This window comes from Crocodylus porosus, unplaced genomic scaffold (genome assembly GCF_001723895.1).
Source record: "Crocodylus porosus isolate Cpor-Errol unplaced genomic scaffold, CroPor_comp1, whole genome shotgun sequence".
Taxonomy (NCBI): Eukaryota; Metazoa; Chordata; order Crocodylia; family Crocodylidae; genus Crocodylus; species Crocodylus porosus.
In genome coordinates, this window is record NW_017728911.1 from 8,629,660 (window position 1) to 8,643,327 (window position 13,668).

Sequence of the window (13,668 nt, forward strand, 5' to 3'; positions counted from 1 at the left end):
TTTCTTTACTGTCCGAGCCCCCAAGGTCTGGAACAGTCTGCCAGCGGAGGTGGTTCAAGCACCTACACTGAACACCTTCAAGAGTAAATTGGATGATTATCTTGCTTGGATCCTATGACCCCAGCTGACTTCCTGCCCTTTGGGCAGGGGGCTAGACTCGATGATCTTCCGAGGTCCCTTCCAGCCCTAATGTCTATGAAATCTACGAAATCTATACCACGACTATTCAAAATGAGATTTTTATAAATATTTCTACCTATAAAAAAGGGGAGAGAAGCCTTGATTGTAAGGGACACTGTCACTGTAGACTCAAAGGGTGAATCTACACGACTCCCTACAATGACGTAGCAATGTGCTACGTTGCCATATTGTGTGCTATGGCAATGTAGTAATCACACAGATCTACATGTGATCACCAGCTACGTCACCGTAGTGGCACGCTTCTCCAGTGTAGCGTGCCACTATGGCAATGTAGTGGTGAAATCTAACTGTGCACCAAGTGCAGTAACCGCCAAAAAGGTACTCCAAAAGGAAATACTAAAGCATGGCACCATGTAGACGCACCCACAGTATACTAGTTTTTTTGGTTTTAAACAAAGAGTATGTCTACATAAAGGTGTTCTAGTGAAAAAACATTTTGAAGGGAATTTAAGCAACACTGCCCGCTGGTGAGGACCTATGTAATATCAGCTTCCACATTTACAATATTCCAGACCTCTTAAAGTCTCAAGTCTACCATGTTGATTTCAGTGAATCAGCCAGATGCACACAGTTTGCCTGTTATAGCTTCCTATCCCAGTCCTTTGATTACTAGTCTTTTTCTAGATTGTGAGCTCCTGAGAGCAGGCACCATCTTTTCTGCTATATGGAGAAAGTTCCTAGTACATATTGGCCACACAGCGTAAACAAAAAACCAACAAATGTGCAAGTCCATGAGAACCAGATGGTGAAACCCTCATACAGCCACAAAGCAAAACTGGCAGAATTCCAGAATCATTATTATTCAAGATGAGAAAAATGCTAAAAGCAAATAAACTGTTTATATTATGAAAGTAAAACAGGTTTGCAGAAGTCTTTAGAATCTGAAATGTTTAAGTAACCTAGGTAACCTACTTCTATAATCCTCTGGAGAATTACAGAGCTGGTATTCTTGACCATCAGTCATCAATGCACTGAAATGTAGATATACCCCTTTCCTAATGTTTTAAAATTAAGAAATATTTTGTTACGTTGTTTTAAGGATGCAAAAAATCCCTCTAATGACAGCTCATTTCTATGAAACATATCTTGCAGTTAGTAAAAATATACTTACCCAGTGGTTAGTCCCATAGCTTCAAGCTGGATCTGACATATTTTGCACAAGAAGCATTAACAAGAGTTTACTTCATATGGCTCCATGTGTGACCTATATGATACAGAGATCTGTCCATAAGGAAAAATTAAAAAACTTGACATTTCTTTCACTTCTCACTCCTACCCCCAGGTTTCTCTTTGACTTCTGGGGAACAAATAACAGGGAGTACTGTATGGGTCTGACTCTCACTCTGCCTTTATTTCCTTCTAAAAGAACCATAAAACCACACTTGAGTTATACATAGGGTCAAACTGAAATCAGGCCCCTGACAATCTTAACATTTGTACAAACAGTATTTCTGTGCAGTAAAAATACCACGTCAGACATTTTTTTCAGCGCAGTTTTTATCTTAGTATTTTAGTGCATTTATCCCCTTGGGTCCTTTCTTTGGTATTTGATTCTTCTGTGGGATTTTGTGAGAGCAAGAGCTGTTCAAGGACTTTATCTGTGGTTATTGGCTTATATTCAAGAAAAACGTTGTTTGTACTAAAATTTAACCTGCAAATGTGGGGTTGACTTACATACTGGGTCAATTTATAATCAGAGTAATACAGTATATTCTCTTAAATAAGTATATCCCCTCCTTGACAGAAATGTAGGCAAAACTAGTTCTCAAGAACTCTGAGCCAGAAAGATAAATCAAGAACTTTCTTTTTTGAGGCCTGTTTCGAGAGGACTCATCTTTAAATCCCTTTTTGTTCTATCCATTCTGTTAATTATGTTTGCAATAACTGTAGCCCAAGTGGCTGCAGCACCCACGGTGTTTATAATCCTGAGATAGAGAATCAATGCCCTATGGTTTTGTGCTATGGCTGTATATCAGGTAGGATTAACTGGTTTAATAACTTAGCCCTATTTACCCACCCACAAGCAAGGTTGAACAAATACTACTTTTCTCTATTAGGCCTTTTCACTCTATCTGTAACACACAGAGACTTTCCAACCCCTGTGATAAATAGTATGTGGCAACACTGTATGTGGACTAGGGCAAAGGCCATCACACCATTAATCAGTCATAAAAGCAGTTATATTTCTGATCAAGCTCACTGAGGCTTTAAAAGAACTCTTTAAAATAAAACTAAGACATGATTTCAACTATTCTATAGAAAAATGGTTCATTATATTAAACTGAGAATTACATCATGTTATTGCTGTTAGCATTTTCCCAACCACATCATGAGGAGCGTCAGGAGGAGAAAATGCCCAAGTTATCTTACCTGAAAGCAAGAAAGAAACTAGTGTGTGCACACCCCAGTCTGTGCTGACAAGGTCAATCCAACACAACTTGTGAACAGGGACTGGAATGGTGTGGGCACTGAAGTGCACAGTTGACAACCCAGATTGCAAATTCAAGGCCACAGCAGAAGTGCTCCAAGTGTGGCCTGGTCAGAGTCCAACAAATCAAATAATTCTGCTAGATACTTTGTCACAAGGACATGAGACAAGAAAGAAGCTTGAGAGTATTATGAAATGACCTTAGGATGACTGGCAGTCAGCAAATGTACTTATACTCAGGAAAGGTGAACTTGAGCAGAGGGTAAAGCAACTTGTCCATGTTACAGGATGACAACCAAACAGAAATAAAATCTGAATCAACCTGAGGATGGCTTTAGCTGTAGTAGGTCTCTGTGCAAATGACAAAGTCTGATGATGATCTCAAGACTTTTGATAAGTTCTGCTTGTGGAACCAGGATGACCTGCATATATGGACTGAGCTAACATAAGTACAAGACAAGAAAGATGATCTTGGGGTTAAGATACCAGGTTCTCCCATCCTTTGCTTCTTTTGTCTGAGTTAAAGAGTAAACTTTTTGAGGCACAGATTTTCTCTTCCTTTTTGATTCATAGCTCCTAGCAAAGCAACCTCTGTCCTATGTGGGACCTCTAAACCAGTGGGTTTCAATCATTTCAGGATCAGGCACTTTTTTTTTTAATGTAGTGGCAAGCCTGGCTGAGAACCACTGCTGGTGCTGCCTCAGCTTACCTCCATGCTTCTCATCTAAGTTCTGCTGCTAGGAAGAGCTGTGCACCTTCAGTGAAACTTCCTCCTATTGCAATGCCAGCCTGGCAAGGGCTGTGCCCGCTGTGTACACTCATCCTGTGTATACTCATTATGGCTCTGATCAGCCTGGAGCAGATAAGAGCTGCCTCATGCAGTGCAGTTATTTCTGGTCTGGCACCTCCGCAACTCCTACCAGAAATAGAAGCAGACAGAACAGTTTCACTTGCTCCTGTTCTGAGGAGAAGCATGACAGAGAGGACCAGAAAGAGCTGCATGGCTGGGCACCTTTGCTGCATGCTTTAGATTAATTTAGTAGGGCTGACAGATGATTACAATAATTAATCACAATTAATTGTAAGATTAAAATTTTTTTTTGCAATTAATTACAATTTTAATCAGTTAAACAATAGTCAGGACATGCCCTTCTAACAGACCCAAGCCTGTGGGCCCTGTGGCTCTTCCCCATCACCACCAACAGGCACAACCCTGAACATGGCCCACCCCCTGCCTGCTCTGGACTCGTCCTGGCCAGAGCAGACCAGCTGGAACCCGTGCAAAGAACCCTGCCCCTGGCCTGCCCCACGCCTGTGCCAAACTCACCTGCCCATGCTGACCAGTGGCAGTGGCCAGGCAGAAGCTGCTGCTCAGCACAAACGAAAAGCAGCCCTTTCTTCTCACCACTGTCAGGCCCACACCTGGGCTGTGCCTTGGCTCCGCTGCCACTGCTACCCTGCTGGGCGCCCCGGAGGTGGCAGTGACAGCAGTGGAGAGGAGCTGCAGGGCAGCCCAGGCACAGGCGCTGGACAGCTGCAGCAAGAAGGGCCCGGCAGTGGTAAGGGAGAGGGGCCGGTTTTCCTCCATGCTGAGCAGCAGCTTCTGCCCGGCTGCTGCCTCTGCTCAGTGTGGGCGGGTGAGTCCAGAGCAGGCGTGGGGCAGGTCAGGGTTGGGGCTACGCGCATGGGTTCCAGATGGTCCAGAGCTAACTTGCTCCACTGGTCAAAACAATGTGTGTAATTAACATGATTAAAAAAATTAACACGTTAATTTGTTTTTGCATGAATAATGTAAGTTAACTGTGATTAACTAACACCCCTACTAATTAAAGAGCCCTCATGCAGGGGGGAGCATGATGAGCAGTTTTACTTGACCACTTCCCCCATGGCACCCAAGGGTAACCCAGTTGAGAACCATTGCTCTAGACATTACTACACAAAGAGCAACAAATCCCAATAGTTCTGTAAGCTCACAGGTGATGTTTAAAACAAAACCTAAACCCAGAATAGTTAACTCTTTGTTATACTGTGGCACATTTCTCATTTTATTGTATGAATCACTGTGTTTGTGGGACAGTCAGTTCTAGCACTCCATGTATAACCTACACAAATTAACTAGATCAGGGGTGTGCAATTATTTTGGGCAGAGGGCTGCTTAGCAAGTTTTGGCATGCTGTCAAGGGCCACATGGGTAACCCCGCCCCTTGACAGGTGCCCCAGCCCTGGTCACCATCTTGGGACTGGAAGTCCCACCCCGACCTTTGATCCTTGCCACTGGAAGTCCCTCCTCTTGCCCCAGAAGTACTCCTTCAGAGAAGAGGGTGTTTTCTATCTTAGAATCAGGGAAAAAAGACAAATTTTATACTAAAAATCAAATACCCATAATATTATCTTTTAGTTCAATTAAAAATATATGTTTGTCTTGATACCTGTGTGTTTGTGCTTTATATGTAAAAGTAATTGCATAATAGCTCAAAATGTAGCCTTACTCTTGTATAGTGTGTGGGGTGTGCAGCAGTGTTGAGGGGTATGGGTGGGTGGGTGGATGTGGGGTTTGTGGGGATCTGTGGATGTGTGTATGCGTGTGTGGTATTTGTGGGATGTGTGATTGTGTCTGGAGGAGGGTGTGGCTGTGGGGTTTGCAGGAAGGGTTGCAAAGGGGGGAGCCAGTTGGGCACTTGCTGCCCCAAGCCTCATGGCTACGTGTGCACTCTGGTGGCTCCCGTTGCCGCCAGGAGGCTGAGGACTACCAGGGAAGGGCCTGTCAGGCTTGGAGAGCAGTGCAGGGGGATCCTGGAGCCACTGGGGGTGGCATGAGTTGGTGAGGACATGGCCCAGGATGTAGGAATCCCAAGGAGGTGGTGCAGAACTTGCATTGCGTGCCTGAGACTGGGGGTAGTAAAGGCTTGGCTGTACACCACTACAGGCAGCCCAGGGGTTGCCACCACCCTGGGGGGATGGTCCAGCTCCCCTCCACCCCACAGGGGTCCTGTGGCCTGACAGTAGCTTGCCCCCCAGGCCTGGGACAGGCAGGGAGGCTGCGCCAGGTGCCAGAGCAGAGCTGTGGCTGCTTTTCTGCTTTAGAAGCTCCTGCAGCTTCCAGGAGGCTGGAGGCCCTGGGAAAGCTCCTGGCTGGGGGCAGCATGTGGCCAGGGACACGGGAAGTCTAGGGATGCGGTGCGGAAGTTGCATCTTGTGCCAGAAGCTTGGGATGGCAACAGTCTGGCTGCCCCTCCCACGGGCATCCCCAGTGGGTGCCACCACCCTGGGGGGAAGGTCTGGCTCCTCCCACCCCACAGGGGCCCAGTGGCCTGGCAGCAGCTTGCCCCCCCAGCCCCAGGATGGGTGGGAGGCTGCACTAGGAGCCGGAGCGGACCTGTGCCTGCTTTTTTCCTCTGAAAGCTCCTGCGGCTTCCCCAAGCTTGGGGCCAGGACTCTGCCAGGTCGTGCCACCCCCAGCAGCCTCAGGAGGAGACCCATACTGCCCCTGGGGTTGGCCAGGAGCTTCCCCAGGGCCCCTGGGCTCCTCATGGCTGCAGGAACTTCTGGAGCAGAAAAGTGGCTGCAGATCTGCTCCCACTCCTGCTGCAGCCACCCCACCCATCCTGGTGCCAGGGAGTGAGCTGCCACTGGGCCCCTGTAGGGCCGAGGGGCCCGGGCTTTCCCCCCGGGGTGGCAGCATCCACCAGAGCCTCCCATGGCAGAGGGGTCAGCTGGTCCATAGCTGCCCCAAGCCTCAGGTGCAGGATGGAAGTTCTGCACACTCTGGGCCATGTCCCTACACCCCGGGCCATGTCCCTTCCAGGTCATGCTGCCCCCAGCAGCCCCAAGCATCCTCAGTGCTGCCCCCAGGGCTGGACAGGGGAGTTGGGAGCCAGCAACAGCCAGGCAGTGCCCTGGGGCCAGTGCCAGCAGGGCTCACAGCAGGGTGGCAGGAGCCCAGGGTGCAGCTGGCTGGGCTCTATGCAGGAAGAGAGGAGAGCCACCCTGCTCTGGGCCCCACTTGCACTGACTCCCATGTGCCCTCTCACTCCCAGCCCCCCACCCCAGCCCTGTGGCCAGACGGGGACCAGCATGCCCCACAACCCCCTCTTACCTGAGGTTCCTGCTCTGGCATGGGTGGGAACAGACTCATGGTCCCTCCGGCTGGGGGGCGTGGGGCAGGGCAGGCCCTGCTCTTCCAGGGGCCTGCTGTGGCTTCCCTTGGGTCCTACTGCCCCTAGCTCCTGTCACTTTTGACTGGAGCCAGAGGCAAATAAATATTAATTTTATAAAATTTCTAGGAGCCCTGCGGGCTGGACAGAATGGCCCGGCAGGCTGGATCTGGCCCACAGGCCATATTTTGCCCACCCCTGAACTAGATATTGAAAACTTGCAGGGAAAGGAAGTATCTTATCATGTCACTGACTGAATCCTCCTGCCAGTGCTGAACTGTAGCAGCTGATAAACTTCCAAATACCTTGGCAGGGTTGGATGTCTCAAGTGCTACATATCCTGCATATTTCTGCATATCCTTTTCAAGCGAGTATTTTCTTCATTTAGGTACTAGTGAGTGAGCCAAAATCCTTCTCTAGCACTTACTTTTTTTTTTTTTTTTTAATTTTGTGCCATAGCCTGGTAGAGTTTTGGGAGGTTGTAGAAATTATAGTAACATGGACTCATGTCCCCACTGACTGATTCAGATTTGCACTGGTTTCATCGAAGACCACTCACCCAAACAGCAAGTGAGAGAACTAGTTCAGTAACCTACTAGCCAGAGATGGCCACAGTGACTGGGGATTATCAGAGCCCCATGGAGATGGTTTCCTTTGGATTGGACAGAAACAGAAGTAGATCCAGGATTTTGCAAAGGGGGTCATAGGGCTGCAGGAACAGCAACTGGTGCTGCAAGGATGGCTACACTCCTGCTCCCAGTCTCCTCCCCTCTCCCCAACAGGGTAGGCAGACTGTGCCACAGAAGCAGCATTCAGAGACTTTTTAAAGTCCCCAAACTAAGTAAGAATCCCCCCCACCTTCATTTCCCCAACTCTACCTGCTGCTGCCACTGTCTCTGCTTTTCCAGGGCCAAAGGGAGCTCCAGAGCTGCTTCAGCTGGGCTGTGCAGGGGCTGAGCTCAGTCCAGAACAGCAGCGGTGATGGCAGATGGCAAACGATGTCCCACTACTGTCCTGGGCTGAACCCAGCCCCAGCTGGAGCAGGAGAAGAGCTTCCCTTACCCACAGGACAGCAGGGACAGTGGCAGTGGCAGGTGGAAACATGGGGAATGGAAGGAGAGGAAGGCAATGATATAACAAGCAAGGCTTATACCCTGGGCAAACCTTATGGGACAGCAAGACTGGGGTATGGGCACAGTGCTGAGAGCTGGTGGGTGCGGGTTGCATGGGTGGTTTTGGGAGCAGGTGGCAGGGGGGCAGGCACAGAGGCCTTATCTATGCTGGCAACTCCAAAGCAGTCCCCAGCTGCACTGTCCTTTTGGCCACGTGGTCAGCAAGGGGGGATGTAGCTGAACCAGTCCCCCTTCTCCTGCCCTGGATCCACCCCTGGAGAGAGTCGAAAGGAACAAACCTTGCAGAATTTGGGTACTGGATATAGATAGGATTTTTCAAAAGCCTGAGGTGACGTAAGAGGACAACTGCTGCTGAAAGTCAGTGGAACGTGTGCAGTCAAGTCACTTGGGTGCGCTTGAAAACTCCACCCTAAATATACCAAAGCTGTTTTAGGGATTTCAACTGTCAGAGATTCAGCTTTTCTCCTGCTCAAAATGGCCAAATAGATTAAATTAAAATTTAAGAACCAAATTCCTTCTTGGACTGCATCTTTGTTTTATACCAAATTTCAGCCTGGAGCAAATTTTTGTGGTTGAGTTATTAACCCTCTAAAAAGGATGGAAATACCAACAGGCTCCATTCAGCAGTGCTGGAGTCTCTTGTTTAATTATAATAACCTAACTGCCGCACTGAAATTAAAGTAAAATCTCATTCAGTTAATTTTGAGTGAAATTTCAAATAACATGTCAATGCCTTAGCACCAAGACACTGGCCCAAACTTTTTCTTGTCATTGCCTAGGCCAAAAATCCACAGCTAAGTATGTGGGTCTTCTGGGGCTCCTCCTCACTCTCCTTGACCTGGAAATACTCAGAATCTTTCAAAATCAGACTACATATAGATTTAGGTGGAGATTTTCAAGGGCACAAACAGCAGGGAGCCACCTTACTCCAATCACAGTCAATAGGCAGCAGGAGCTACCTAACTGCTATTTCTGGTATCTACTATTTTCCACTTAGAGCTTAATAGTACAGTAACTACAGGTGAGTGAGTAGGGCACAAGGCCTGAAAGCTGCCTAAAGGTAGCAGCCCCAACAGAGGAAAGGGGTGGCTTACTCTCCCTTCCCTGCCTACATTCTGCACTGTCCCCTCTAGTAGCTCTGACAGGCAGGGCAGGGGAGCAGTCATGGGGCTGACAGGGGCAAGAGAAGAAGGTGCTGTTGAGGGAGGAGGTGTTCATATAGGCAGGAACCATAGGGTTAAGCCTTTCCTTTCCTTTTTTCAGGCCAAATTCCACATTTTAAGTGGTTGCTGAGTACATTCTGGCAGTGTTCACCCCTGCAAGGGTGACCTGCCCTGGGTGCAAACTCTACTGGTTATGCCTCTGAACTGTAATACTCTCATATGCCAACGTTCTGGCTACAGCTTTCAGTAAGGCAAATGCTGAGATCAGTGAAGTATATAGTTAAAAGTGACAGCTAAACATAGTAGAAGATTTGTGGATGTTGCCATTTGTATTTGTTTATTTGTTTATTAGATTTACATCCCACCCTCCCCCAAAAGGCTCAGAATGGCTTGCAATAACCAAACAATCCATAGATCGTCTCCAACCCCCCCAAACCCTGGAACTCCAAGCACTGCTTCCCTGTCCAACCCCACCCACAGCTCCCAACCAGCACTCACATCCAGATACAGGAAAACTTTTCTCCAGTTCCCACTCTCAATACTCCCACTCCCAACATCCCTTCCATTTTAAAAAAACAAATGTTATTTAATGTTTGCATGTATCTAGCTGGTAGTAGCAGATGGCATCCAGGCAGCAGCAAAGTTCTACAAACTTGCTGACAACTTATTTTAGAGTATTAACTTTAAACGAGCATTAGAATTTGATATTCATTGCTAGGGCTATTTTGGAAAACCATAAACTGTAGCACTAATATGTAATTTAACTACTGTATTCCAATGCAAAACCACTGTATGTTAAAATATATACTTTTACTTATTTATGTTACCAGTTTCCTTATTAGGAAAAATATAATGAACAGTGTTGAAGACAATATAGATGTAAATGAGTTTAATAAAACAGTACTGTGTGATTTACTCTACCTGAATATATGCTAGATAATTGTCACAATAAGGTAAGTTTAAAGTATTATTTTCTGGGCACCTCAAATAATATTTTACAACAGCTGGTTCCAGAGCTACATACATGTTTTTGCAATGTCCCGAATAACAGTCATAAGTTAGTTCAAAAAGTCGTTATTATTGAGCTGATTGAAAACATTTTAATGGAAGAGTTTACAATTGGAAAAAAATTAGTTTTGTCATAATCTAAGGATTTTGCATGAATATGTCAATTTCTGCATAAATTCCTGACTGAAAAAATCAAAACATTTTCCTGATAAAGTAAATATTTTGTCAGTAAGGTAAACACATTTTGTTTCACTTAAATTCAGTTGTTAAATTATTGATTTAACATTATCTGTACTACTTTACTATTACATAAAGTAAAAACATTTCAACTTTAAAAATAATTTAGCATTTATTGAAATAAAATCTAAAATCTAAAATGAGAAACCTGGTTGACAAAGGCTGAAAGTTAAGTGACAGCTTAAAATTAGTTACCATCATGTTACTTAAACAAGTGTACCCAAGTCACAAAAATAGTGTAAACCCAAAACAGGTTAAAAAACCCCCAACCTCAGATGGCCAAAAACAAAAAAAAAAGATGTTAAGCACCAAATTTTGCTCTTCAGAAATGTTAATGCAGGATGATCTGAAACATTATCAGAGATTTCACAGGTAAATGTTCCATCTTGCAGCTTTAGCTGCACAAAGTATAGAAATGTAGATAAAACAATGGCAGGTGACATTAATCTCTGTAAAAATAAGGATGCACACTGAAAATATCTATAGCCATATCTTCCTAAACTTGAAATTCACTATGACTAATCAGGAAGAAGACTAAGGTTAAATGTCTGTTAAACCCTCTGCAGAAGTGGCCAGAAAAGTAAACACCTGGATGAGAATGAAAATACCAAACATATCATAATGTAATTCCAAAAATCAGTGGTAAATCTTCACCTGTCATAGTGTGTTCAATTTTGGTCAGCCTATGTCAAAAGCAGAAATGAAGACGTTTCAAAGCGGATGGGGGAAGCAATCAAAGGAATAGAAGGACTTCATATGAAGAGAGAGTAAGAAGATTTGAACTGCTTATAAAGAAACCTACAAAGGGGAATAAGAAGTAAGGCAATTAAAAATAATTCATTGTGTAGAGAAGGGAGGTTGGGCATTCCTATTTGCCCTCTCACATAACAAGACAAATGAGATGGCCAATGAAAATGAACAGCCGTTTAACAATATGTAGAACTCACTGCTACAAGATATGAAGGCCCACGTTTCAGTAGAATGTTTAGTAAATAACATTAAATGCTAACTAACATCAAGTAAAATGTTATCTAGTTTAAACTAAGATAAAAGTTCTCATGACTCTGGGCATAAGCCAAACGCTGAACCCCCTCCCCTTTCCCCTCCCCCAACCTTTAGCCAGTTTACATTAGAATCATACTTGGCAAATTTGCAGGTAATGTCTTTTGAAATGTCTGGTACTGGCCATCGGAGCCAGACTCCTGGACTAGATAAATCATTACTCTAAGCTGGTAGAGCAATTCCCGTGTTTGGCATTTGCCTTTACATTATGGATATTTTGCTTTCCAGTCTCCCTATCTGTTACAGACATAGTCAAAGCTTCCTGTGTTTATGGAATGTCTGCAAAAACCACTAGATTTCTGGGCGGGGAAAACTGACCACAAGTGCTGAATGCTCATAGATTGTCTCAAAATTCAGCGGATAATTAAAAACAGGCTTTATGAACTAGAGCACCCCATCTTTTCCTTCCTCTTACCAAAAAGTACATTAAGATATAATTATTTTTTTACAGTGAGAAAGGGAGAAAAAGAGAGAGAGAGAGAGAGAGAGAAAGGAGGGAAAGAAACTGCTTCTAATAGAAAGATATTTGATTGTGTCAGCCTTAAACTTCATGAGCTCTGTTCCATTTCTGCTTGAATCTCAGTCTGGCATCTTCCCCTGCTGTGCACTTACAGGCAAATGCTCTTCAGTGTTTTTTTATGGGGGAGGGGAAAGGATATATAAAAAAGACATAGATCAAACCAACTTGTTCTCCACTCTTCTGATAAACTACCACCTTGGACCAGCAATGACTAAAGGACTGATTCTGCTTGTTTAATTAGCACAGGGCCAGATTCTCTTTTCCTATTCTGGCGCTAACTGGCTAAATAAAAAATTACCTACCGTGAGAGACTTTTTAGTTGGGGTAGCCTGCTTCTATACCAGCTGCCCCCACACACACTATCATGCTGGGCAGAGAGGGCGGTGCATCTGAACTACACCAATTTTTAACGAGTGAATGATCCCTTAACCACAGCTGTGAAAAAGAGTAGCCCTTGCAATACTGCTTGAGTACATTTCCACACTAGTTTAAAATCTGTTGTGAATAAATTCAGCTTTGGAGGTTTTAGCTTTCTGTTGACTTTTTGGTTACAGTTTACAGACAAAAGAGGTCTGGAATTAAGAAGGGGAAAGTATTTTTTTTCTAAATTGGGCTCAAACAAGTGTTAGTGCACCAACTCAAATCTACCCCATTTTAGCTAAGTCATTTAACATCCCACCCTTTCTACTGAAGTAGTTTAATCTCTGTGTTGAGACTGGCCCAGGGTTTCAGACAAATGGAGAGTAACAGTGCAATGGACAGAAAAAATGGAAGACTGTTTGTCCAACCAGACTGGAGAAGACACAGGGAGGGGCTTGTAGCTTTGCAGTGCCATTTAGACTCAAGGCAGCATTGGAAATCTCTTAATGTATCATAGTAATAAATCTTGTGTTTTGCACTGGTGACCCAAATGGGTTTTAGCATGGCTAGAGTTGGAAGTTTTATGCTTTCTCTCTACCTTCTGAAATATTAAACATTTTTAATGTAAATCTGCATTCCCATTCTGAATTAGACTGGCTGAGGAAGATGTCTAACCACTAAGAGTCAAAAATGGCTGGATTACTAGAGCATACAATGTGAACAGTATTCATAGCACACAAATGACACATCTTACAGGTTTTCCATTGTTCAGTGGATGCAGCCCAGGACTGGATGTTAAGAGACCTAAGTTCTCCTCCTGGCTGTGCCTGTGGCCCAGTGAGTGAGCACATGCAAGTCATAGCCCTTCTCTGCCTGGGTTTTCCTTCCAGTCATGTTATTCTTGTCTATATAAATTGTGATTGTTTAGCAGCTGGGATTATTTCTTTGTATGTTTTTGTTTAGTGCCTATCTCAATGGGCCCCACTTTAGAAAAACTAATGACAACTACTAAACAAAAAGATGGAACTTGTGAAGAGACTTAAAAGCAGCTTTGTATGTGTTCCTTGGTAGAAGTATAAGGAGGATGATCTCTGGTGTGGAAAAGAATAAGGATAGTTCATACAAGGTCAGATCATAGGAACGTAGAAGGTGTGTAGATTTAAACTTAGACCAAAAAAATCAGAGAGGCATTGCATAAACTTTCATGAGCTTGAACTCACTTTGGGAGGGTGCTTCTTGGGACACAGAGTCTTTGCAGCAGTGGCGATACATAGGGGCTGCACGGGGGTACATGTGCACACCCTGAGAGCGTTAGTGCACCCTCTGACTGACCATGCTTGCTGCTTAGGCAGTGGTTGTGCAAGTGCTGACTAGGGAGTGGAGTGCCGTGGTACTCCCTGAA

At 44.9% G+C, this 13,668-nt stretch overlaps 1 long non-coding RNA gene across 1 annotated transcript; it reads right to left on the minus strand.

The window, feature by feature from the left end:
- Positions 1-1,202: 1,202 nt before the first annotated feature.
- On the minus strand, positions 1,203-6,835 carry LOC109308933. Its single transcript, XR_002100742.1, has 3 exons — positions 6,726-6,835; positions 2,952-3,069; positions 1,203-1,405 (listed from the first exon to the last, which is right to left on the minus strand). It is a non-coding gene; the product is annotated as an uncharacterized LOC109308933 (long non-coding RNA).
- Between the last annotated feature and the right edge of the window lie 6,833 nt (positions 6,836-13,668).